The sequence below is a fragment of the Microcebus murinus genome, chromosome 9 (assembly GCF_040939455.1).
Source record: "Microcebus murinus isolate Inina chromosome 9, M.murinus_Inina_mat1.0, whole genome shotgun sequence".
Taxonomy (NCBI): domain Eukaryota; kingdom Metazoa; phylum Chordata; class Mammalia; order Primates; family Cheirogaleidae; genus Microcebus; species Microcebus murinus.
In genome coordinates this window covers 19,843,654-19,867,325 of record NC_134112.1, presented here as the reverse complement: position 1 = coordinate 19,867,325, position 23,672 = coordinate 19,843,654, and the positions used below count along the sequence as shown (strand labels likewise).

Below are 23,672 nucleotides of genomic sequence, written 5' to 3'. Positions count from 1 at the left end.
TCTGCTACAGGCTCACCATTGGCGGGCAGCGGCGGTCTCTGGGCTGGTGTCCGCAGGTCTCTCCACCCGCTGGGGAGCCCACCAGCAGTCCCGAATGCAGGGGAGGGGAAACAGCAAATCCACCTACCCTTGCCGCTGGTCTCCGGGCTGCTCCGGTGGTCTTAGCCTCCAGTTCTCCTCCGCAGCCTCCTCCCGTGGAGTCTCCCAGGGTCTCAGGTACCCCTCCTTCCGGCCCTTGTCCGCTGTATGCTCGTCTTCTTGCTTCTTTCCTCTAATTTCTGCTAGAATCTGTCTTTACTGCAGAGACACTCTGTCTGGTGGTGTTATTCGTCCGCCATCTTGCTCCGCGTCCTGGATAGCTTTCTAATGCTAAAAGCTGCCTGGCATTTTGGTGGACCATCCTTTGTTGGCATGTAATTTTTGATGACTTAAATTGCTATATCCATAGCTACATGTAGGAATGGAAATATAGTGTGGGTCTGAGCATTCAGACAGATAACATTTCTGTAAGTGTGCTGTGGAAAAATTAGAGCTTCTGTCTGCTGTTTTATAAATAACTGAGATTTTATTGTGTTTTGCCTGTGTTTTTACATTAACTCATAGAACCATTTAGTGGCCTAGTGTTTTGTTTATAATTATGTCAAAATTAAAGTCTACATAATCTAATCAAGACATGTTACTTTTGAAATAACATACTTGCTCATTTACTTACTGGATCTCAAGGAATGGAGTCTAAAATGTACAATGAGGGTCATGACATAATATTATATGAATTTAATATAATATTGCAGCTTTCATCTTATAAAATACACAGAAAATACTAGGTTCAAAGGAAATGTTTTAATTAGAGTGTTGTAACTCCATTACTTCATTTTATTCTCCTATCACAAGACATTTTAAGGAATATTGCGAAATCCTACCTCCTCTATAAAGAATAGAATAATGATTTCTATTCCTCAGCCCAAGCTTGCAAGAACTCTGTCTTTATAGCATTATAAAGTAACCCTAAAGCTTAGGCACATAATACATATCGCATTTTGAGAAGGTCATTTGATTGGGTACTCTTTCTACGTGGGTAGCTCTCTTTAGTTTCTGCATTGGTAAGCTTCTTATTGATAGTGAAAGGAGGGAAGAAGGAGGCACAGGAAATAGCAGAATACTTGTAGTCAGTTAAAAATTCTGTCTGTAAAATTTATTGATCGTGTGACCTTTGTCAAGTTCTTGATACTTTCCAAGTACCAGTTTTCTCATCTGTTAATGAGATGACATTACCTCAAAGATTTAATGGAATAATGAGTGAAATGCCCCATTTATAAAAGTTCCTTAGTAAAAGTTTGTTCCTTTCTTGTCCTTGTATGTAAAATATGTGGAGGTTAGGGCTAGCCTAAAAACTCTATTGAAAGGGACCAAATCCATTAAGCTTACAGCACTCAAAAAAGTAATGCCTTAAAAAATGTTTTTGTCCTTTGCTTGCAATATAGATGCATCAGTAGACATTGAATTAATATAATACCAAGCTTAGTATGTGGGTTGGCAACATCCTGTGTTTGCAGCTGTTGGAACCAGTTTGTCTCAGTTGTAGGAAACATAATAATAAAGATGATACTCACAAAATAGCAGTGCGTATTCATTATGGAGATATCTTTTCCATAAGAGCCATTCAATTAGTTCCAAGAGGATTTTGTGTGTTCTCTTGTGATAGTGAGTTTTTGGTCTGTTGTGCTTCTGATGTGTGAAAACTTAAGTGCTCAGAATTATCAGTATCATTTGGCTGCTCATCACAGGGAAGCAAGGGTTCCGTGAAGAGTTAGTAGCACATTCCTGAGCCAGAGGTAGCACCAAGTATTCACTTGGGAGAGGTGACTTTAGTCCTCCCATGGCCCTCAACAGCCTTTCCCAATTCTTTGATACAGAGAGTTGACAGGTTTGTAGTCTTTTATATGAAGTGCTGTCCAAGTGCAGCTTCAAAACACGCCATCCCTTTAACTTCTAAGCAGCACTGAAGCTGGAGCCACTACTGTTCAAGGCTGCTTGACTTAAGCAAGGATTTTTGGTTTGCCATTGCCTACTGTCTTTTTGCTACTTAACTAGTTCCTGAATCCTAGAGATATGGGAACCCTATAGCAGAAACTTATGCTGTCACTATTGTGATTGATGTGAACTTTAGATCATATTTTTGCATTATGGAATAAGTGTGTTATAGTGTACTTGATGAAAGATGCTGATTTATTAAAAATTTTACTTTGTTATTAATTATTGATATAATATTCCTTTGATCAGTGTCCCAGCTTTGAATCATCTAACTTTTAACTTTAGATGATCATTGCTCAGAAAGTCAGTTTCCTAAGGATTATATCATTGGCACTTGTACTTACATAATTGATAATCTCAAACTCTCATACTAGAAATAATGAATAAAAACATTCATTTTTCAAGTCAAACCAAAGGTGTTGGATTCACTGAAATTGTTTAAGATCGATTTGTTTGTTAAGACTCTACTCCATTGCTAACTCCCTTTGAAGTTAGGCTGTTGTCTTTGCCATCACAACTTTTTAGATCTACTTTGATCGTGGCGTTTATTGCAATCATTTGACTACACATCTATTAACAAAGCTGTGAGCTGTTTAACGGAGAGGACCTGTCTTCTTCAATGATACCCCTAAGTATTAGTAAGTGTCCTCATTGTTAATAAATGCCAGATAAATGTTTCCAAATTATTTTGAACTGACTTAAACATGGAATACTATATAAAACATTCAAGTTATAAAGCATTGGTGGTCTGAGATCATTTCTGTATAACTTGACTTGTAACTGTGACATAATTTATTTAACGTGAATTTGGTGGTGAGATTTGCACGTGAGTGAGGAAATTTAATATATGATTTAAAATACCAGGGATTAAATAAAGGGAAAAGAAACAGCCTACAGCTTTTAAGTGTCAATTGGACCAGCCTTCTGGAATCTATCTCTGTCCATCACAAGCTTGTCTGTGCTTTAGGCCCATCTCAAATATTTAAGCCTTGTCTAGAAGGATAATTAGAAACCATCTAATTCAGGTTATTTCTGTTGAGATAAATTGAATTAGGATAGACCGAGGCTTTCCTTGGCATTAACCTCTTTAGAGTCAGAGCAAGGCTTGCACTTTGTGAAAGGCCATGTGGCTGACCTCTCTGCTCCCACACTGCTCTTCTTTCTAAACAGTGACATGACAGTGTTCATCCAATAAAACCAAGTGCTGTATCAGGTTAACTCTAGGGTATTTTCAGTGGATATTTAGCGAAACATCAGAGTAATGTCTGTCAGACTTATTTTCAATTTCTTTAGAAAAATTCTTTTGAATTTCACATTAAATTCTTTAGCTAGCAACACAGATTGATTTACATTGAGGATTACTGCACAGGAAGTAAGAGCTTCTTAGATAACTGTTCATATGTTTTAGGTGTATCTTTAAGAACAGCTTTTATAAATAATACATTCAGTATTTTTGCTGGGCATGGTGTTAGATATTGAAAACCAGAAATGAAAAATACATAGGCTCTCTCCTTTAGCAATTCAAATCTGACTGGCAATAAAATGTACAAAAGCATATTATATTCAATAATACTTGGTGATAAGTGCTACAATAAACATATTGTGTTGTTTTTATTTTAAAAATGCCACAGAACTAAACCAATTGGCTGTCTATATATATGTAAATACAATTGGATCATTCATATCATAAATAAAAATACATTCTAAGTAAATTAAATACCTAAATGGGAAAGGTATAGCTTTTATAAGAAAAGAGAGAAGTATATCTTTATAACCTTAGGGTAGAGAAGGACTTCCTAAACAAGTTATAAAAAGCACAGCCAACCCTTAAAATAAAATCTTGTCAAATTTGACTAACTTAAAATATAACTTTTTTTTTTTTTTTTTTTTTGAGACAGAGTCTCACTTTCTTGCCCAGGCTAGAGTGAGTGCCGTGGCGTCAGCCTGGCTCACAGCAACCTCAATCTCCTGGGCTCAGCGATCCTACTGCCTCAGCCTCCCTAGTAGCTGGGACTACAGGCATGTGCCACCATGCCCGGCTAATTTTTTTTATATAGATATTAGTTGGCCAATTAATTTCTTTCTGTTTATAGTAGAGACGGGGTCTCGCTCAGGCTGGTTTTGAACTCCTGACCTGGAGCAATCCGCCCGCCTCGGCCTCCCAGAGTGCTAGGATTACAGGCGTGAGCCACCGCGCCCGGCCAAAATATAACTTTTATATAATAAAGGAAACTATAAACAAAATTAAGACAAGATATTTTTAGTTCATTCTGCCAACAAATGAGTATGTAAAGAATCCCACATAAATAAGAAAAACAAATCCAATAGAAAAATTAGGCAATGAGTATGTGTAGAAAATGCCAAGAGAGAAAATGTAAGCAGCCAAAAAACATATAAAAAGATGTTTAACCTTGATAGTAATCAAAGAAATGTAAATTGAAACCCACAGTGAAATTCCATTTTATTTTTAAAGAAAAAGGAAAGGTCTGATAAGGTATAGTGTTGGCAAGTATATGGAGCAATGACAACTTCCCGTATACTACTTGTAAGAGTACAAATGGGGACAATATTCGAGAGCAGTTAAAATGAAAGAACGAGGGCTACATATGTCAACATTTAAAACAATCTCAAGAACACAATGCTGAGAAAAAGACACAGAGGGCATTCATTTCCCAAAACAGGTACATTTTCTCATACACTGTTATCCTCTACTTTCATTGGAACAGTTAGTTCATCAAGTTATGATGACTGAAGCTAAAAGTCTCTTCTGACTTTAGTTCATCATGTTTGGTAGGTGACTACAGGATATTTATCACTCTACCAGCACTTTAGTAGGTAAGTCACCAAAAATGAAAACAGAACTTTCAAGCTTTGGACCAATTTACAAATAGCCAAAATACCTGTACTCTTGAGCAATCTTTATGGACAATTCAACCATAAAGCCTGGGGCCACCCCAGGTATGAATGACATGCTAGGTAGGCCTGGCACTCATTTTTTTCCTGGACCAGCTGGGAAGCGCTATTTCATCTTCTCTTATTGCCACTCACATGGCCCTGCTATTCTTATATTTGTTCTTCTCTTTTTGAATCCATTTGTTTCTTGCAGGAATTTTCCCTTTGGGTGCTCTGGAGTGTGTTTTGATTTTAGAGTGATTATGTGAGCTCTTACTACTTTTTGCTTATATCAAATGGACTTAGGTCTGAGTTTCAAAGAATTCCATTTTATTATATTATTTTGGGAGAAATGCTACTATCTGTTCTATGGTACCCATAATTATATAGATTTCTACATATTTCTTCCAAGCTTTCATTATTTCAGCCTTCCCATCTCCATAATGCTGTGCCCATATCCACTTTTCCTCTTTCTTATTACTTCTTAAAGGAGCACCTTCCTCTCTAGTCTCTTCTCCCTTCCCTCTCTCCAGAGTCTTGCTCTGTTGCCCTGGCTAGAGTGCAGTGGCATCATCATAGCTCACTAAAAGCTCATACTCCTGGGCTCAAGTGATCCTCCTGCCTCACCTTCCTGAGTAGATGAGACTATAGGCATGTGCCATGACGTCTGGCTAATTTTTCTATTCTTAGTAGAGGTGGGGTCTTGTTCCTGCTTAGGCTGGTCTCAAACTCCTGACTTCAGGCAGTCCTCCTGCCTTGGCCTCCCATAGTGCTAGGATTACAGGTGTGAGCCACCATGCCTGGCCCCTCTCTAGTCTTTTCTATAATAATACCTGGGGTAGGGCAGCAGTATTTGGCTGTGAGATAGGCAAGCAGATGAGATCAACCTTAGTGTTTAGGTTTTGTATGAGTTACTTTTCTAGGGGAAATGTGATGTGAAATAAGATAATGTTTTCTGGTGGTATAGTACAAAGAGTTTTAGACTTTAGGACTGGCAATTTTATAGCTATGTGATCATGGCAAAGACTAATAAAAACTCTTGATCTTGGAAAAGACTCAGGTAACTCTAAGCCATAGTTTTATCTGATAAAGGATAGAAATAATAAACTAATCTCACAGAGTTATGGAGTTCAGTTTATTTGAAAGTGCATTGCAAATTATAAAGTGTCATCCAAATATGAGATATTAACTGTCATCAATATTCTTCTTAATGATGCCCAACATTCTTTTGGTCTTTTTTTGCCCTCATCAATACATGGTGTCAGTATGCTCATAGTTCAACACAGAATAATTTTTATCCTTATTCTCTTAGTGACTTTTGTTTTCTAAAGAAAAGGTAGATTATTTATCCCTAAATGTATTACAGCTAGGGGCATTCCTTTTATACATGAAGATTGTTAAATATGGGATGGTGCTTGGCGGGGATGCTACTGCATAGCACATGCAGCATCGTGGGCCATAGTTCCCAGTTTTGAGGGGCTGCCCTCCAGTTTATTAAGACCGTGCCTAAGGGTTTGAGGTCAATAAAGGGAAGCTGCCAGAATTCTGTATTTCTTTCCTAAATAAATCATTTATAAAGAACCTACTAAATTACAAAATGTTTACATCATGTTAATTGATGGTAGAGAGACATGGGAAACTTTTGAATATGGAAAACTTCCAGAGTCCATCAATATATACCATTGGATGAGATAGGCCAAGCTCATATGAACCCAAGAGATTTCAAAGAGAAGTACAATGAAGTACTTCTTCATCCAAAGCTGGCAGTCTGGTGTTTTCTTATCTAGTTGAAGTGGGAAAGAAGTAAGAAGACTTGGACACAGCAATGTCTTTAGGCTTTAACAGTGCTCAGCACTATGCTAGAGATTGAACAACATGAGCAACATATGAATAAGCAAGAACATTGAATTTTGAACATAACTCAGCTCTTTCTTTGTTCTCAAGCAGCCTGAGATAGTGAGATGAGAAATGAAAAATCAAATCATGGTGCCAGAAGTTATTTTGTAGACTGATTTTGAGCAAGTCAATTTCTACTTGAATCTTTTCCTTATCTCTAAATTGAGACTGCCACTTGCCCCTGCCTACTTTGAAAGTCTATTGAGGATTGATTGAGATGAGGTATATGACTTGCCATGGAAATTTAAGAGTTAAGGTTTTAGGACTTAATTTTTATTTTGTTTATAACAGCTCAGTAATATCCTCAAAGATCAGGTTACCTGTGTTACCTGATCAAGAAGTGTGGCCCTATGTGTTAGTATATCTTTTGTTCAGATAGGCTGTTTGTTAAACTAGTAGATCAACAAGAAGACCTGCCTATAAATTAGAATCTGTGAGCCAGAGGAGTAGATGAAATTTGAACAATAAAAATACATTAGCAGCTTTCAAACATGTGGTGTATACCAATGTGATAGTGATATAATTTATAATTTGATTAATGGACATGATCTACATAAATACAAGTGAGAAGAATTATTGCTTTTGGGAAAGGAGGAGGATTAATTGGAAAAAGCAGTGAGGAAACTTTGTAGAGTGATGGAAATATTCCATATTTTGAGTGGAGTGTTAGTTATACAGGTGTATACATTTGCCAGAACTCATTGAACTGAACACTTAAAATCTGTGCATTTTCTGCACACTTCAATAAAAATAATAAAAGTAGAAGAATCTTTAAATGGAAAAAATTACTGAGTATGAAAGTAATAATTAAGTGGATACAGATTATTGTAGAACAAGCAGAACATCTAATTGTGGTGAAAAACAGAGTGAAAGAATTATCAAAATAGGCTGGAGTGGAGTTAATCCAGGAGTTCCCCCTACTTAGTGAACATTTAAGCTGTTTTTTGAGGAAAGGATGAGCTGTAGTTTGGCAAAAAGAAGGGAAAGGCCTTTCAAATCCTGGAAACCACATGCATGAGGGCTCAGAGGGAGCCAGGTATAAACTGAGGCAGGACACAGATTGATTTTCAAAAATTTATGATGAAGAAACAATGCTTTAGTGCGTCTATTCATAAAATGAAAATCACAATAATAGCTTGTGAAAATTTAATATAATTAGTCATTTGATGATATTTTGGATTATTACTACATAAATTATATATATTCCTTTAGAATGTTCTTCTTGAGATCTTGAGTATTCTGGTTAGTAAAGCCTGAAGCTTGAAAACCCAAATTTGCCTTTTTATCTCTAATATCCCTATTATACCAGGAGGTTAATATTCACATAGTTATTAGCCCATTCAATTGGAACTAACGTGTGATTTGATGACTTTTATTTTATCTTATTACTTTTTTGATTTGATTTGTTTCCTAAGAATTCATTATGAGGACTGGGACTCATCTTTTGTGAGGCTCAGAAAGTTTAGGATGTGTTAAAGGGATTTGTTATCTCAATGCAAAGGTTGCCTGTCAATTACAGGAATGTTTTCATCCATCCCTGGCATATGCTTTTAAGAAATTTCCACATTCAGTCAGTTTGACACATGAATCCATGAACTCTTGGTTTAAAAGCCCTTGATACTAATTATTGTATTATGTTCGTCAAAGAACAGGAAAGAGATTAAGATAACAATAGTTTGCATGATTCAGGCTGTAATATGAAGCACAGAGAAAGAGCAGTGTGGTTTGTGGTGTGTAAGGTATATAGAATACAAATATGAACTTTTAAAAACAAATGTTCTCACCAAAGTATCAGTGGCATATATTTTGAAGTACTTTGGAAACATTTCATCAAATTATTAAATTTATAGTAGAATTGGAGGGAGTGAATATTACTAATGTTACAGAAACTTTTTTTGAAATAGCAAGCTAAAGTTTTACAGTTGATTAAAATGGAAGCAAGTCCATTATTATTTTCTTCTGATTGAGAAGGAGAAGGTAATTAGCACCTCATAAATCAACAGAGATGATGGTGGAAAGCTCATCTGTGAATATACCAAGTTTGAGGGTTATTGTCCCTCAAAAAAAGTACACATTCGGAATAACATGATCACTTTTATTTGTCTCATTAGCTTGATGTTTATCAGATTTCTTTAGTTAACCCAGGTCTGGTTAGAGTTATAAGCTGCTATCACCTGCATTGGTCCTTGTCCAATTTTCACACTGTGTAAATATAGGCAGAAATAAAAAAAAAAATACTCCTACGAAATAGCTTTGAAAACTAAGGAAGTCTATTGGAAACATAAAGTGTATTTGGCCTCTTATATGTCATGTAAGAAAAGTTAATGGAATTGGTTTTTATGACTGGCTTATGGAATTGGTCTCGTTATTCTACTGTCACACCTTGTATATGGATAAATGGGTAGATCATGTACTCATTTCTGTGAAAAATTATGACTACTTTGTAGTAGACCTGGCAGTATTACCAGGAATTTATGAATTGGAGATTGGTTTTGGTAAAAATGGAACTTGTTTTAAGCCAAATACCTTAATAACCAAACCCTTCAATCTGTAACTGTTCACCAGAGTTACTTGATTTTTGTTTGATACAAAGATGGAGATGGGAAAGGAGACTCGCTTGCCATTATGTCTGCTGGTTCATAAAGAGAAATATGGAAAATTTCATTCCTGCATATTCTGAGGCTTGGCTAGTGGAGGACTAGTTTTATCACTGGGATTCTCCTAAATCCAGGTATCCTGTCTCTCTTGCCCCTGACTCCTACCTGGAAGCCCCTATGTTATTCTTCCCTTTGTACTCCGTGCTTAAAAAATTGTCTCTCAAGGATAATATATCAATTTTTACACACTTTTACTAATACCACATAGAACTACATATAGAAGTTAATGATCAGTGTGAAATAACCTATATGGCTATAAAGAGACTTGACATTTTAGTTCACTTTGGAAGCCATGTAACACATAATCATGTACTTTTCATCATTTAAAAAAATATTGAAAATAGCTTGTTGACTCTACATTTTGACCTATAAGGAGTCCTTCTTGCCATTCTCTGATAGTCTCATTAGCGTGCATGGATTTATAATCTAGCCAAAATGGGTTGCATATGACACCAGACCCCTTCTGTGCGACCGTGGATTATAACTTTTAAAAAGTGACTTTACTTGAGATAAGTTTAAGGCAATAAAGTGAATGCCTGAGAAAAGAAGTTATCAGCAGAGGTTTATGAGTTACAGAAACAAAGAGCTCAAACTGTGCTCAGCACAAATAGTTCTAAAAATCATTGAAGGTATTTGAATTGATGAGCTGTTTAAATTGGTCCTCTGACCTCCGAAATGACCTTTCCCATTACCTCCTCTGGTTTGAAAGATAATTACTTTCCTCTTGTTTCACCCTGAGGCAACCCTGGCCAACATTTCAGCTTTTCATTTTGAAGGGTGATATCAGAGGTGCACTGTACTGGGGTGGGGTCAGTATATGACCTTGCACATCTGTATTTCACTAAGATCACCAAATAGAGATGGCCACCACCATTACTGCCTTTAGATATGGGCTTAGAGAAGTACCTCCCCAAATCCAAACCAGTCTGCATCTTGATACCTCCTAATAGCAAGAGGTTAATTCTATTCTGGCCTAAAACTGTTTTCTTCACTGTCAGTTTTGAAGGATGATAACTTTATACTTTAGGGAGATAAAAATGAAAAGAGTTATTTGGAAGTAGTCAAATAAAATATAGTTATTTTTCATGGTATATTTTACATGGTAGATTATTTTGAATTTTCTTTTGTTTTCCAACATGTCTAGCTACTGTCTTATCTTCATAGTACTTCTGGAGTTGCAGTAATGAACAGCTTAATCAGTTCATATAAATTTGTTGTACACTGCTAAGGACTTTAATTGGAAATATAATAAATCCTTTAAGGACTAGTCATTATAGAAAGCTGATTTGCAACAGTTAAATGTTCACATTATACTAAAGTGAGATATAAACACTCCTTTGTAACTTGCATGTCATTATAACACACAGATGTCTTGGCTCCAAGAGCACGTGTATTAAATGAGTGCTGGCTTGGATTTAAGCCAGGGTCGAGGCTTAGTGATATTAAGTAAGAGCCCAGAACTTCACATGATGGGAGGTCAACTAACTGCTTTATATTCCAGGAGCTCTAGTCCATGCTTTGGAGTCTGTCGCTGGCAGAAAGTAGGTGCCCATTACAGTCTATTCTCCTACCACAAACACTCTCACAACTAAAGATAAAGTCTTACCAATACACGGAGACCTTAAAATATAGTGAAAATCTTGCTGGAAGTTCTTACTTTAGGAAAAATAGTGGCTAGTTTAGTTGTTTCCAGAACTGCTGCATTTTCTACAATATTTAGCTGTCTGAGGAAGCTGAGAATACAGAGTACATCTTTCCCTGCGTTTAGAAAAATTGTGCCAGCCTGAGCAAAAGCAAGACCTTATCTCTATTAAAAATAAAAAAATTAGCTGGGCTTGGTGGCACATGCCTGTAGTCTTAGCTGCTCGGGAGGCTGAGGCAGGAGGATCCCTTGAGTCCAGGAGTTTGAGGTTGCTATTAGCTAGGCTGACGCCACGGCACTCTAGCCTGAGTGACAGAGTGAGACTCTGTCTCGAAAAAAAAAGAAGAAAAATTGTGTCAACTTGAATAAAGATGGTGCTAAAAAAGAAAAAAAGAAATTATAAATATTATTTTTAAAATAAAATAAAAAGAAGAAAAATTGTGTGTGTAGTGAGTGGGAGGAGGGAGAGGAAGAACAGGAGGAACAGGGTAATACAATAGGTCAGATCCCTAAGTCAGATTTTTAGTTTTGATGGAATCGTTCTCTGTTGGAAATAAATCTAGGTAAGCACCTACATTCTATAGGAGGACGGATGAGCCTGAGTTTTCAGGCCTTTAAGCATTGACTGACTGACCCGTGGGTGCAAATGCCAATAGAGATTGAATTGTGCTAATATTCCTATTATAACTTATTATTATATTTAGTGTTCTAAGTACAGAATTGCATAAGTTTTGAGTAGTCTGCCCATAATCCTTTTTCCCTCATAAACTTTGTTATTTTTAGTATGCAGTTTTGCAGAATGTGAAGTTTTATAGGAATGCATGTATTGCATTTATATCACAAATGCCAGTATACCATGGTAAAAACTTACCTAGTAAACTACTTATATGTTGATGCATAAAATTAAGTTTAGTAATAAGACCTAAGTGACCAGGTTGAGAAACTGAGGCATAAAAAGCTTATCTTGTTTTCATTAGTTGGAATGTTCTCTGTTTGTTAAATTGCTTATCACTTTGTGAAACTATTATAATCCATCTAAATCATATTAATATATTTTTGAAGCAGATAATATGTAACTGTATTATCATTCTTTCAAGTACTATATTAAGAACTAAAACCCAAAACTTAAATTTATTTGTTGTGAGAGCGAGACATCTAAAATATGGTTGCTTGCAATTAAAACAGCAGCAACAACAACAAAACCCTTTTATCAGAGTCACAATACTTTATAAGTGAATAAAGGAGACCCTAAAAATGCAGTCCCTTTAAGCAAGGAGAATAATTTACTTGACCCAAAAGTTCCTGGGCTTCTATGTCTGATACTAGGGTATACTTCTGAATCTACAATATTGCCATTTGGTTAATATCTTGATAGTAAAAATTAAATTAATACTTAATAATTATTTAATTAATATTAATTATTATAATAAAATACTGAATCTGTTTTCTTAAAAGAGCTTGAAATTCCCTTACAACATAAGGTGTCATAATTATCATCATATCAAGTCTAAAATCAGGCAAACATGAGGTATCAGTTGGGTATCTGCTCATTGCCATGATCATATTTGGCAAATAGCCTATCTGTTAATAAAAGAATACTAATGCCTTTGTTTAAGCTTTTTTTAAAGTTCGAAAATTGGCATTTGGCCCAGAAAACGTAGAAAGTGATTTAATGAGAAAGTGGCTTCATTCCTATCTTCTTCATTATCTTATGTGTATTTTTTCTAGTGTCTGAAGATGAGACCATATTTTTCAGAGTAAGCCTCTTTCTTCCTCTCATGCTGTTGGGGTGAGTGGTGAGCAGTACTAGTGAGAAGACCTGGGTTGTTTGCCTTCCATTCCCTTTGTCTGGAGCACACCAATCCTCAGATAGGATCTGGTGTTGAACACCTCAGTGGGCTTCCAGCTGGCAACTGGACAAAGCCTGAACATGTGGAGAACAGATTCAGTCTGGGTTGACTGCTACGCTCATTTCACCTCAGATTGGGTGAAGGTGGCAAGCCCTGCTACCAAGAGAAGGTTTAATAAGTTTAGCTGTGGAAAAAAGCCAACCATAAGCAGAAAAGTAACTAATGAATTTATAAGATAAACAAAGAAGCATGTCACATTATCAAAGATAGGATCAAGCCTTAGAAGCATCCATCCAAAGACCATGCAAGTATTTTTAGGATTGTGTTTCTTACACATTATCATGGAGGAAGAAACAGAAAAACAAAGATTGCTAAAGATGTGCAAGAAGAGACAAACCAGAATCTTCCACTTTATTCCTAGTTGGCAGTCTTCTCCCTTCACTTCTAGGCCAGATGGCCACAGAATGATATCACAAGAGGCTTGAGATCCACAATTATTGAAGCTGCAGGGACGCATTCATGGGGGCACCTCACAAAGAAACAAACTTCAGAGAAGGACAGGCCGGTCAGACTCCATATTACAGAGGACAAACATTACAATGAGCACTTGCAGTTCTTAATAAATTAATAATAACAAATAAGCTCCATTTTCAGTAGTTATGGCTTGAGTTGATTTTGAATATTGTCCTGGCATTTAAAAATTTTTGCATGTAGAAATTTAGATCTGATTTAATACTTATTAGGTTAGTCATCTAATTGTTTCCAATAAGACTTTTCCCATAAATATCTTTTTTTTTATTTGCTACTAGCAATATTTAGTGTTGTTTTAGAGAAATTTACCATTGAGCTGTTAAATATTTGATGTCTGTGGAATGATTAGGTAGTGATCTGAGGAGGCTGCTATGAGGCATATGTCTATTAGAGAATTTCTGTGTTTTTTAACCACACAAATGCTGATGGCTTTTGTCCTAGGTACAGTAGGTTATTTTGGGGTAGTTCCAAAATATTAAACAATCAGAATTGATTTTAATTAAGAAGGAAAGGTGCATATATTATTCAGGGACTACAGGTTGCTTATCTGTTTTGCTTACTATCAGAGCTCCAGTTTTATTTGGGGAGTGGGGAAGGGAGTGGGTGGACAAAAGTTTTATTGGTACCTAGTTTTTAAAACCCCCCTCTATTTTCTAGGCTCTCTTTCAGCTTATAGCTGAACTGAACTGGGTTCGTTTGCCCCTGCACATTGGAAAGCCAAATACCAGAGCACCGGGTCTTTGCAGCAAGAAACGTTTATAGTCTAGTGGCCAAAACGAGGAGACAGGAATCAGGCTCAACTCTGGCTCAAGGCGTTGGGGCAGGTTTTATGGTCAGAGGATAACGAGGCATGATCTGATTGGATCTTACAGCAATGGGGTGATACAAGGAGGCATGCTCTAACTGGATCCTGCCATAGTTGTCCTGTCCACTTCTCAGTTCAGTCCTTGAGCACTTCCACCTGTGGTTGGATGATTGGTTCACCTGGGCATGCTCAGGTTATGTGACCTTTAACCTGGGGGTCATGGCAACTGAAAAAGAACTTACAACTTTGTTACATAAAAGTTGAACCAGATTGGTTCGATGCAGTTACAAGCTCAGAGTGGACATGTTCCACAGTTCTGGCCAGTAAGTTGGAAGTTGAAGGCCTTCTGCTTTCTTTGATGTTTCATGACTCTGATTCTTGGCTGCCAGTTTTTTGGCCTCTCTTTGTCCTGATAGCTGCAGCATTGCCTGCTGTGTGGGAAATCAAGGACTTGTTCTGATCAGACCCCCAGGTATTTCCTCAGTTCAGGCCTCTTTCACTTCCCTTGTTTCTTAGCCTTTCTGATGTGTGTTCTCTTTGGCTGGGGTTGGTTTTTGAGATCACGTCTGTTCCTGACTGTGATGTATTCTGAGTGCATTCCCTTGGCCTTAGCAAGGGCTCTCATGTTTGGTCTCTCATTTGCTATTCTGAAAGCAGCATGGGGTAGGAATCCAAAACAAAGTCAGACAGACCTGGATTTGAAACTTGGGAGTTACTTAATCTCCCCATTCCTCTCAGTTTCCTGAGCTGTAAAATAGGATGATAGTATATCTTGTGATTTTATTGTAAGGATTAAATGAGGTAATGCTTGTAAAGCAATTGGCCCAATACCTGTCATGTAACAAGCAGTCAGTAATGTTGAAATGATTTTATATGATAATGATGATTATGCTAAACCAACAACAACATTGAATAGGGGTTATTTTCTCCTTTCTAAAGAGTAGGCATCTGAGACAGTTTGTTCATATCATGTCAGAACTCGTGCCAAATCTGTGAGTCTACAAGTTCCATAAGAAAGGAATCATGTTAGTCCTATTCACTGCTGTCTACCTAGTATCTGACATAGGGACTGGCACATAAAAGTAAGAAAAATAGTCAACATTAATGAACATTTAATTTGTATCAATTTTTTTCTAAGTGCTTTACATATATTGACTCATTTCCTCCCAGAGCACAATGGGGGTAGGTATTATTGTTCCCATTTTGGAGATAAATTCAAGGTCAGAGAATTTGTATAACTTGTCCAAGGTTACATAGCCCTTAGCTTGCTGTAAAGAATGCCAGTGGTCTGCTTGCAGAGTTCTACTGCCTCTCAGTAAATGTTCATTGGATGTATAAGGGAAGGAAATATAAATAAACACAAAGAAATAACATAAAATCTCAACTCATCGTGCTCAAGGTTGATTATGGTAGTTGCATGGTAGAATTGGGTTTTGCCACTACTTTAGGAGGGGTGTAAGCCCTGAATGGATGACATTGGGAGAATCATACTGCACTATTTATTCCCTGGGGATTCTATAAGGTCAGTTGTAAAGGAGGGGTATGTGAATTACCAGCTGTAGGCAGTAGATCACTTACAAAATGGTGCTGGCTACAGGCATTTCCCAATTTATGGATAGTTTTATTTTCCAAAATGTGTAATACCACTGTTTGAAACTCAGCATGCTTTCCTAATAAATAGCTAAGTTAACCCGTAGAGTAATTGAAATAGTTCAAGAGTCTGGAGTCCTGGATAGGCTTTGAGGCTGGGTAGACAGAGGCCTCAATAACAGGAAGCCAGCAGCTTGGAATGGCCTCCAGTTTTACTATTTTTGAGAAATTCCTATAAGCCAAGTTTAATGAATAAGGTTTTATATTATTGAAGGGTTCAGTATGTATCTGTGTTAGAGTTCACAGATACAACATAACATTTATCTTCCCAGTAATTTCCAGGTGTACAATTCAGTATTATCAACCACATGCACATTGTTGTGCAGCAGATCCCCACACCTCACCCCGCCCCCCGACATGATTGAACCTCTACATACACCAAACAGCTCCCTACCTTCCCCCCCATCCCTTGTCAACCACCATTTTACTTTCTCTTTTTTCGAGATTGACTACTTTTGATATCTCATATAAATAGAATCATGCAGCATTTGTGACTGGCTTATTTCTCTTAGCATAATGTCCTCAATGTTCATCTATGTTGTAACACATGACAGGATTGCTCTCTTTTTCAAGTCTGAATAATATTCCGTTATATGTATGTATATACCGTATTTCTTAGTTCATCAGTTAATGGACATTTATGTTGCTTCCACCTCTTGGCAATTGTGAAAGGTGCTGCAATGAATATGGATGTACAAATGTCTCTTTGAGGTCTTAGTTTTCATTCTTTTGGATAGATACCCAAAAGTGGGATTGCTGGATCATACTGTAGTTCTACTGTTTTTTGAGGAACCTCCATACAGTTTTCCATAGCAACTGTACCATTTTACATTCCTGCCAACAGTGTACAAGGGTTCCAGTTTCTCCACATCCTCACCAACACTTTCAATTTTCTGGGTTTGTTTTGTTTTGTATTGTATTGTTTTGTTTTTGATAGTGGCTGTCCTAACAGGTGTGTGGTGATATCTCATTGTGGTTTTGACTTGCATTTTTCTTATGATTAGTGATTTCGAACATCTTTGTATATGCTTCTTGGCCATTTGTATGTTTTCCTTGGAGAAATCTCTATTCAAGTTCCATGTCCATTTTTTAATCAGGTTATTTGTTTTTGTTATTGTTGTTGGGTTATATTTCTTTATAGGTCTCATATCTAAGAAGTCCTTGCCAAATCCAATGTTAGGACGTTTTAACCCTGTGTTTTCTTCAAGGAATTTATAGTTTCAGGTCTTATGTTTGTCTTTGTTTTTTGGGTTTTTTTTGAGACAGTCTCACTCTCTTGCCCTAGCTAGAGTACAGTGGCATCACTGTAACTCACTGCAACCTCAAACTCCTGGGCTCAAGTGATCCTCTTGTCTCAGCCACCAGAATAGCTGAAACCGTAGGCACACACCACTGTGCCCAGCTCATTTTTCTACTTTTAGTAGAGACAGGGCCTCATTCTTGCTCAGGCTAGTCTCGAACTCCTGAGCTCAAGTGTTCTTTTCACCTCGGCCTCTCAGAGTGCTAGGATCACATATGTGAGCCACTGAGTCTGGCCAATGTTTAAGTCTTTAATCCATTTTGAGTTAATTTTTATATTTGATGTAAGATAAGGGTTCATTTTACTTCTTTTGCATATAGTTCGTCTTGTTTTTCCAATACTATTTATTGAAGAAACTATCCTTCCCTAGCATGTGATCTTGGCACACTTGTTGAAGATCACTTGACTATATATTTTAGGGTTTATTTCTGGGCTCTCTATTTTGTTCCATTGGCCTTTATATCTGTCTTTATGTCAGTACCATACTGTTTTGATTACTGTGGCTTTGTAATATGTTTTGAAATCAGGAAGTGTGAGGTTTTTGCTTTGTTTTTTCTCAAGATTCTTTTAGCTTTTCTGGGTTTTTTGAGATATGATTTTAGGATTTTTTTTTCCTGTTTTTGGAAAAAGTACCATTGGAATTTTAATGGAGATTGCATTAAATCTGAGGCTTTGGGTAGTATAGCTATTTTAACAATATTAAATCTTCCAATTAATGAACATAGGATATTTTTCCATTTATTTGCATCTTCTTTAATTTCTTTAATTTCTATAAGTTTTCAGTGTATAAGTCTTCACCATTTTGGTTAAGTTTATTCCTAAATGTTTTATTCTGAGAAATACCTCTTTAACATGAGTTTATGGAATTAAATTTATTTCCAAGCTTGTTCTTCCCTAATAACACCCTTTTTAAATTTCAGTTCTTCTTTTCTCTCACCAAGAACCACAGATTTTGAATACTCAAGATAATTTTCACAAAGCCCTTGCACTGTATTTGTAGGAAAACCCTATATGTCTTCATTTGCCTTCAACATCTGTCTAGCCTCAATGTTCTTATTTCTCTAAGATAATATGTCCCTAAGAGGTTATTTGAATATTAAATGAGATAATGGACACAAAACGCTGAGCATAATTCATGAAACCTACTAAATGCTCACTAAATATCTATTATTAAACACTATTTAAAAAATGTATTCTGCACTGCTGGTGGGAATGCAAACTAGTTCAACCTCTGTGGAAAGCAATATGGAGATACCTTAAAGCGATACAAGTGAATCTACCATTTGATCCAGCAATCCCATTGCTGGGCATCTACCCAAATGATCCAATGACACTCTATAAAAAAGACACCTGCACTCGAATGTTTATAGCAGCACAATTCATAATTGCAAGGCTGTGGAAACAGCCCAAGTGCCCATCAATCCAAGAATGGATTAATAAAATGTGGTATATGTATACCATGGAGTACTATTCAGCTCTAAGAAACAATGGTGATATAGCACATCTTATATTTTCCTGGTTAGAGCTGGAACCCATACTACTAAGTGAAGTATCCCAAGAATGGAAAAACAAGCACCACATATACTCACCAGCAAACTGGTATTAACTGAGCAGCACCTAAGTGGTACTACAGTAATAAGGTATTGGGCAGGGGGGAGGGGGCGGGCATATACATACGTAATGAGTGAGATGTGCACCATCAGGGGGATGGTCATGCTGAAGACTCAGACTTGTTGGGGGAGGGGGGAATGGGCATTTATTGAAACCTTAAAATCTGTACCCCTATATATGCCAAAATAAAAAAAATGTATTCTGGTATGTTTGGTGGATTTCCAAAACCACAGAGTAGTAGTTTAATTATGAGGGTAAAAAGGTTGTCATGGGAAGGTGCTTAAGCAATAGTAGGAAGTGACAACTGATAGTGTAGTTAGACCAAAGAGGACAGAAAGTCTAAAATTAATCATAAAGAGTGGAGGTAGTTATAGTGTGGTAGTGTGGTAGTTATAGGATCGAAATAGCTTTTCATATCTCTGTAATTTCTTCTGGCTGGATAAAATTACAATCAAATATAGAAATTGACGTTCATAATGGTGACTTGTCTGAGTCATCAAGAAAAGATTAAATTACACATAGGTACTACAGTAATAGGGTATTGAGCAGGTGGGAGGCGGGAGGGGGCAGGTATATACATATATAATGAGTGAGATGTGCACCATATGGGGGATGGTCATGCTAGAGACTCAGACTTGTGGGGGGGGATGAGCATTTATTGAAACCTTAAAAAATCTGTACCCCTATAATATGCCAAAATAAAAAAAATACAAAAAAAAAAAAAGAAAAGATTAAATTATGTGAAGTGTACTCCATTTAAGAAGGCAGTGGGTATCTCCCCCTCCCCCAAACCCTAGTGGGCACTATCCCCATTTGAGCATCATAGTTTTAATCATTCAGTACCAATTTGGTGGCGAGTAGATGTGGAGCCTGTTTTCTATGGTTGGTGTTAGTGAATCCTGACTGAGAGCTGTTGATGATCACAGTGAGAGGGAACGTGGAGAACACACAGCATAGCCTCTGTAGCTGTTTTGACTATCAGGAAACCTCTATGTTTTTGATGAGATAAGATAGAGATTCTGGGCCACTGCCACCCTCTGTAATTTTTCAGGTAAATCTGCCTCTGACCAGATAATTTGTTCGTATTTCAAAGAAAGTCAGTTTACTAAACCAGAAATTCTTAACAAGTTATTCCCCCTTCTTTTTTTGTTTCATTTTTCAAAATACTGCCTGCATGTCCTATTGCTACTCAAGGCAACCTAAGTTAGTCTTGTTTCTCCTAGGCTTAATTTCACTAATAACCATCCCGTCTGCTATGGCATTAAAGGTGGTAGAAAACCATCAATGGTGAAAACATCCCCATGTGGTGTGGTAATTAGGGTATTGATTTTCTTTAAAAAGGCCTTGTCTGAATTGGGGCTGTAACTAAGGAAAGATCAGAACCACAGGGGATTATAAGAAGAATCTGGGTTGGCCCCTTTTGTGTTCTATTTTAACAGAGCTGTTTGTGATAAGTGGTTGCTTATTTGGCTCAACGTATTTTGTTACAATATTTAAAAAGCGGAAATCATTTATTTAATTAGTGTTATTGAGTAAGTCATTATGTCTGCCTTTTATATTTAATAACAAGCAATTTCAGAAATATTTGGAATATGTGGAGATAAGGAAATTATTGTGCTGGGGAAAAATTCTCCATCAAAGTAGAAGCATGGGATCCAGCACGCTTGCGCGCACACACAGCCCATGAATCCAAGATGCGAGTGTTTGTGTAGCATTTGTAGGTCTTGGTGAACAATTTTTGTTTAATCTTAGAAATAAATATTTTTAGTTTTGGTACACAGAGGTATGGGGACTGAGCATCTTGGAACTGATGTGGGTATAGTAAGTTTTTAAAAATGTATGGTCTAATTTGAAATCTTTTAAACTACTAGGTAACGTTAAATTTCCTACAGGCTTTGAATTTGAAGGTAGGTACCAGAATTTATTCCATATCAAAGGAAAAAACTGCATATAACTAAGAAAGCATCATTTACACATTGGCAGCTGTATCACTGTAATAATTAATGTAAGGAAAGATAGATAATAAAAGAAATAAGATGGTATCTGTATGCCTGTAACATGCTGAAATAAAAAGAAAAACAAAATAAGATGGTATCTTCACTTCAGAGTCTTTCCCCTTAAACCTGTGCATGTACTAATTTACATTAGTCAAATACAAAGAGTCATTTTAAAGTGATAATTAAAAGACTCTGTTTTGCTTTGTTCTAAGTGGGTTTTATGGTTGTTTTTGAGTTAAAAAAGAAAAACTTGAATTAAAACCAGGACTTTTAGGATTGCTGTCACGGATAACAAAACCTTGAATGTAGTAGGATCCTACTAAAGAATGTCCCTGCGTCACCTACAGAGTATCTGATGGAACTTTGATTAAAAAGTGGCAAGATGTAACATCATCCAAAAAGTTCAAGTTTTAAAATAAGACAAATAGGCCATAAATAAAAGGATTACTGATTAATTTTTAATAATTGATTCTGATTCTGAGATGATTTTCCTAAATAGAGAACGTTTGCAGAACAAACGAATGACACTATTAATTAAGAGGGATGAGGAATAAGTAGGTCTGAGACTTGGTCTCCATGGTGCAAAGTGGAGAATGTGTATGTGGCCCCTAAGAGGGAAGGTATACGTACACTTCAGACTATTTTAAAGCCAGTCCTTTGGGAGAGAGATTAGGATTTATCCTTTTGCCCTCTTCTATGGCTTCTGAGGGCCTCTTCAGACATTGTTTACACAGAAGGTCATCTTTCTGGAAAATGCATGAGACATACTGATTAATGAGTCACAGAAGCAATTAGCCTTATAATACTAAGTGTTATTGGGAAGAAACCACATATTTTCTTAAGGTACAAGAACGTCAAGAATGAAATAAATTAGCTTATGCTTTCTCAGGGAAGTTTCTGCCTCCACAAAACTAGTCTCTTAATATTGATGCACTTTGAGAAATAAGTGGGGCAGATTTCAGGACCTCTCTTCTGCCTGTCCTGGGGGCAAGATTTTAAGACTTTATCTGGACCAAGGAAAAAGGACTCTTGAGTCTTGGCTAATGTTGTTGTTTTAATAAGCACTTCCATTATAGTGACTCCGTGAGAAATGTCACTGTATTTACTTTCATATATCAGGAGCTCAGGGGCCTTCTGAAACTTATTTGTTGGTGGAATAAGATATAATTCCTTGCACTAAAATGTTTCACAGAATATACAGAAAGCATGTATGGTATCTTAGGATAAAAAGTCTTTGGTATTTTCCTTAGCTAGGTGGTAATTTTGAAATCAAGATAGATTAGTTTGTCTGGAAGCATGAAATACTTACCTGTGAAAAAGCTATAGTGAAATTGTGTCTGGAAAGAGTGTTAAAGAGCCCAATATCTCTATTTAGAGTTTAAAAATACAATTTAACTTTTAATTTAACTACTTTTAGCCAATGCTTTTAAAGTGTCCTTTCCATAAATTACCCTATCATTTGCCAAATAGTTGCCATTTATAGATCAATAAAAGTCCAAAGAGGTTAAGTGACTTGTCAAAACAACGCAGCAAGTGGCAGAATCAGGAAAAGATTCAAGGCTTTTAATTTCTAGTCTTTTGCTCTAAGACAATTAGCTAGTTCTGCCCTGAGATCAGCATAATACAATTTAAATGGAGTCTTCAGGTGTGCTTGTAAAAGAGACAGAGACAGTTGTCTGGCCTGGATGAATCTGTGATTTTTTTTTTTTAAAGTAGTACTTATAGAAAATATCCCATTTGTCTAAACTGTTTATGTCACTCTGTCTAAGAGATAATGTAAAATTCAGCTGAGGAAAGGGTGAATGGAACACATCTGAAAAATGTAAAAGTCGATTTTCTGAATGAAAGAAAAAAGTAAAGATAAAACAAATTTATTTTACTATTTTTAAAAACATAGCTCTGAGAACATAGTATCAATGTGCCTGTTTGTTCATTTAATCTATAAATTTCTTCTTTGAGAATATATAACATTGTATATATAATTAGACTTGCACTTAAAGTTCTAGTCCAGTTTAAGAATTTGTGGAATTACCTTACTATTTTGGAAAATATTTATATTAACTATTCAATGCCCATTTTGTGGAAAATCTTTCTCTGCTTTTAGCTAAAATAAGTAACAAAAAGCTAAAGATTGTAGCTAATTGTCTAGAACACAGGATTAGAATCCAATTCTGGCAGAAGCCAAATGAGTTACACTGAATTTGGCACAAGGTGTAAAAGAAACTGGTCTCTGTTAATCACATGTTCCTGTTCGTAAACAGGTGTTTGCCCAAGGGGAGTATACTTGCATTTCTTTTCAAATGTTATGGAAGAGTGATTCACTGGAATAGGCGAACATTTCTCAATTTCACACCCCAAATACATTATGGCAATTCTTTTAGTACTCTGGGCTCAGTGAGTTTTTTTACTAGCAGCAGAAGAGATGGGATACCAGAAACTGTAGCACCCTCCTTATTTGGTGTTTCTGAACTTAACTGGCAGGCTTTTGTCTCCATCTTTAATTAAATTGCTTCTCAGCCCAGTGTCTTTGAAAGACAGCTTTTGTGAAGTGTGTCAAACGGTAGGGCTTTTCTCTTTTCTGCCACAAGGCTTGTTAAGCAGCAATAGGAATAAAGTTAGGGGGTCAGGAGGAGTACAGTGCTAAACCAGTCATTAAAAAGGCCTTATTGCTGATTGCTGAGGGGGAAAGAAGAAGAGAAATTGATCAAAAAGACAAAACCAACTCCTTTGAGATTCCTCTTCTGCTTGCTAGTTCTTTACACCAGCCAGAATATTGAGCATTGTTCAGTTTGTTTAACTATCAGATTTTA

At 36.5% G+C, this 23,672-nt stretch overlaps 1 protein-coding gene across 2 annotated transcripts in view; it reads left to right on the top strand.

Annotated features, from left to right (window-relative positions):
* The window catches only part of BBS9 (Bardet-Biedl syndrome 9), a 415,974-nt gene that overhangs the window by 269,672 nt on the left and 122,630 nt on the right, over positions 1 to 23,672 (top strand). The gene's annotated exons all lie outside the window — the stretch shown is intronic.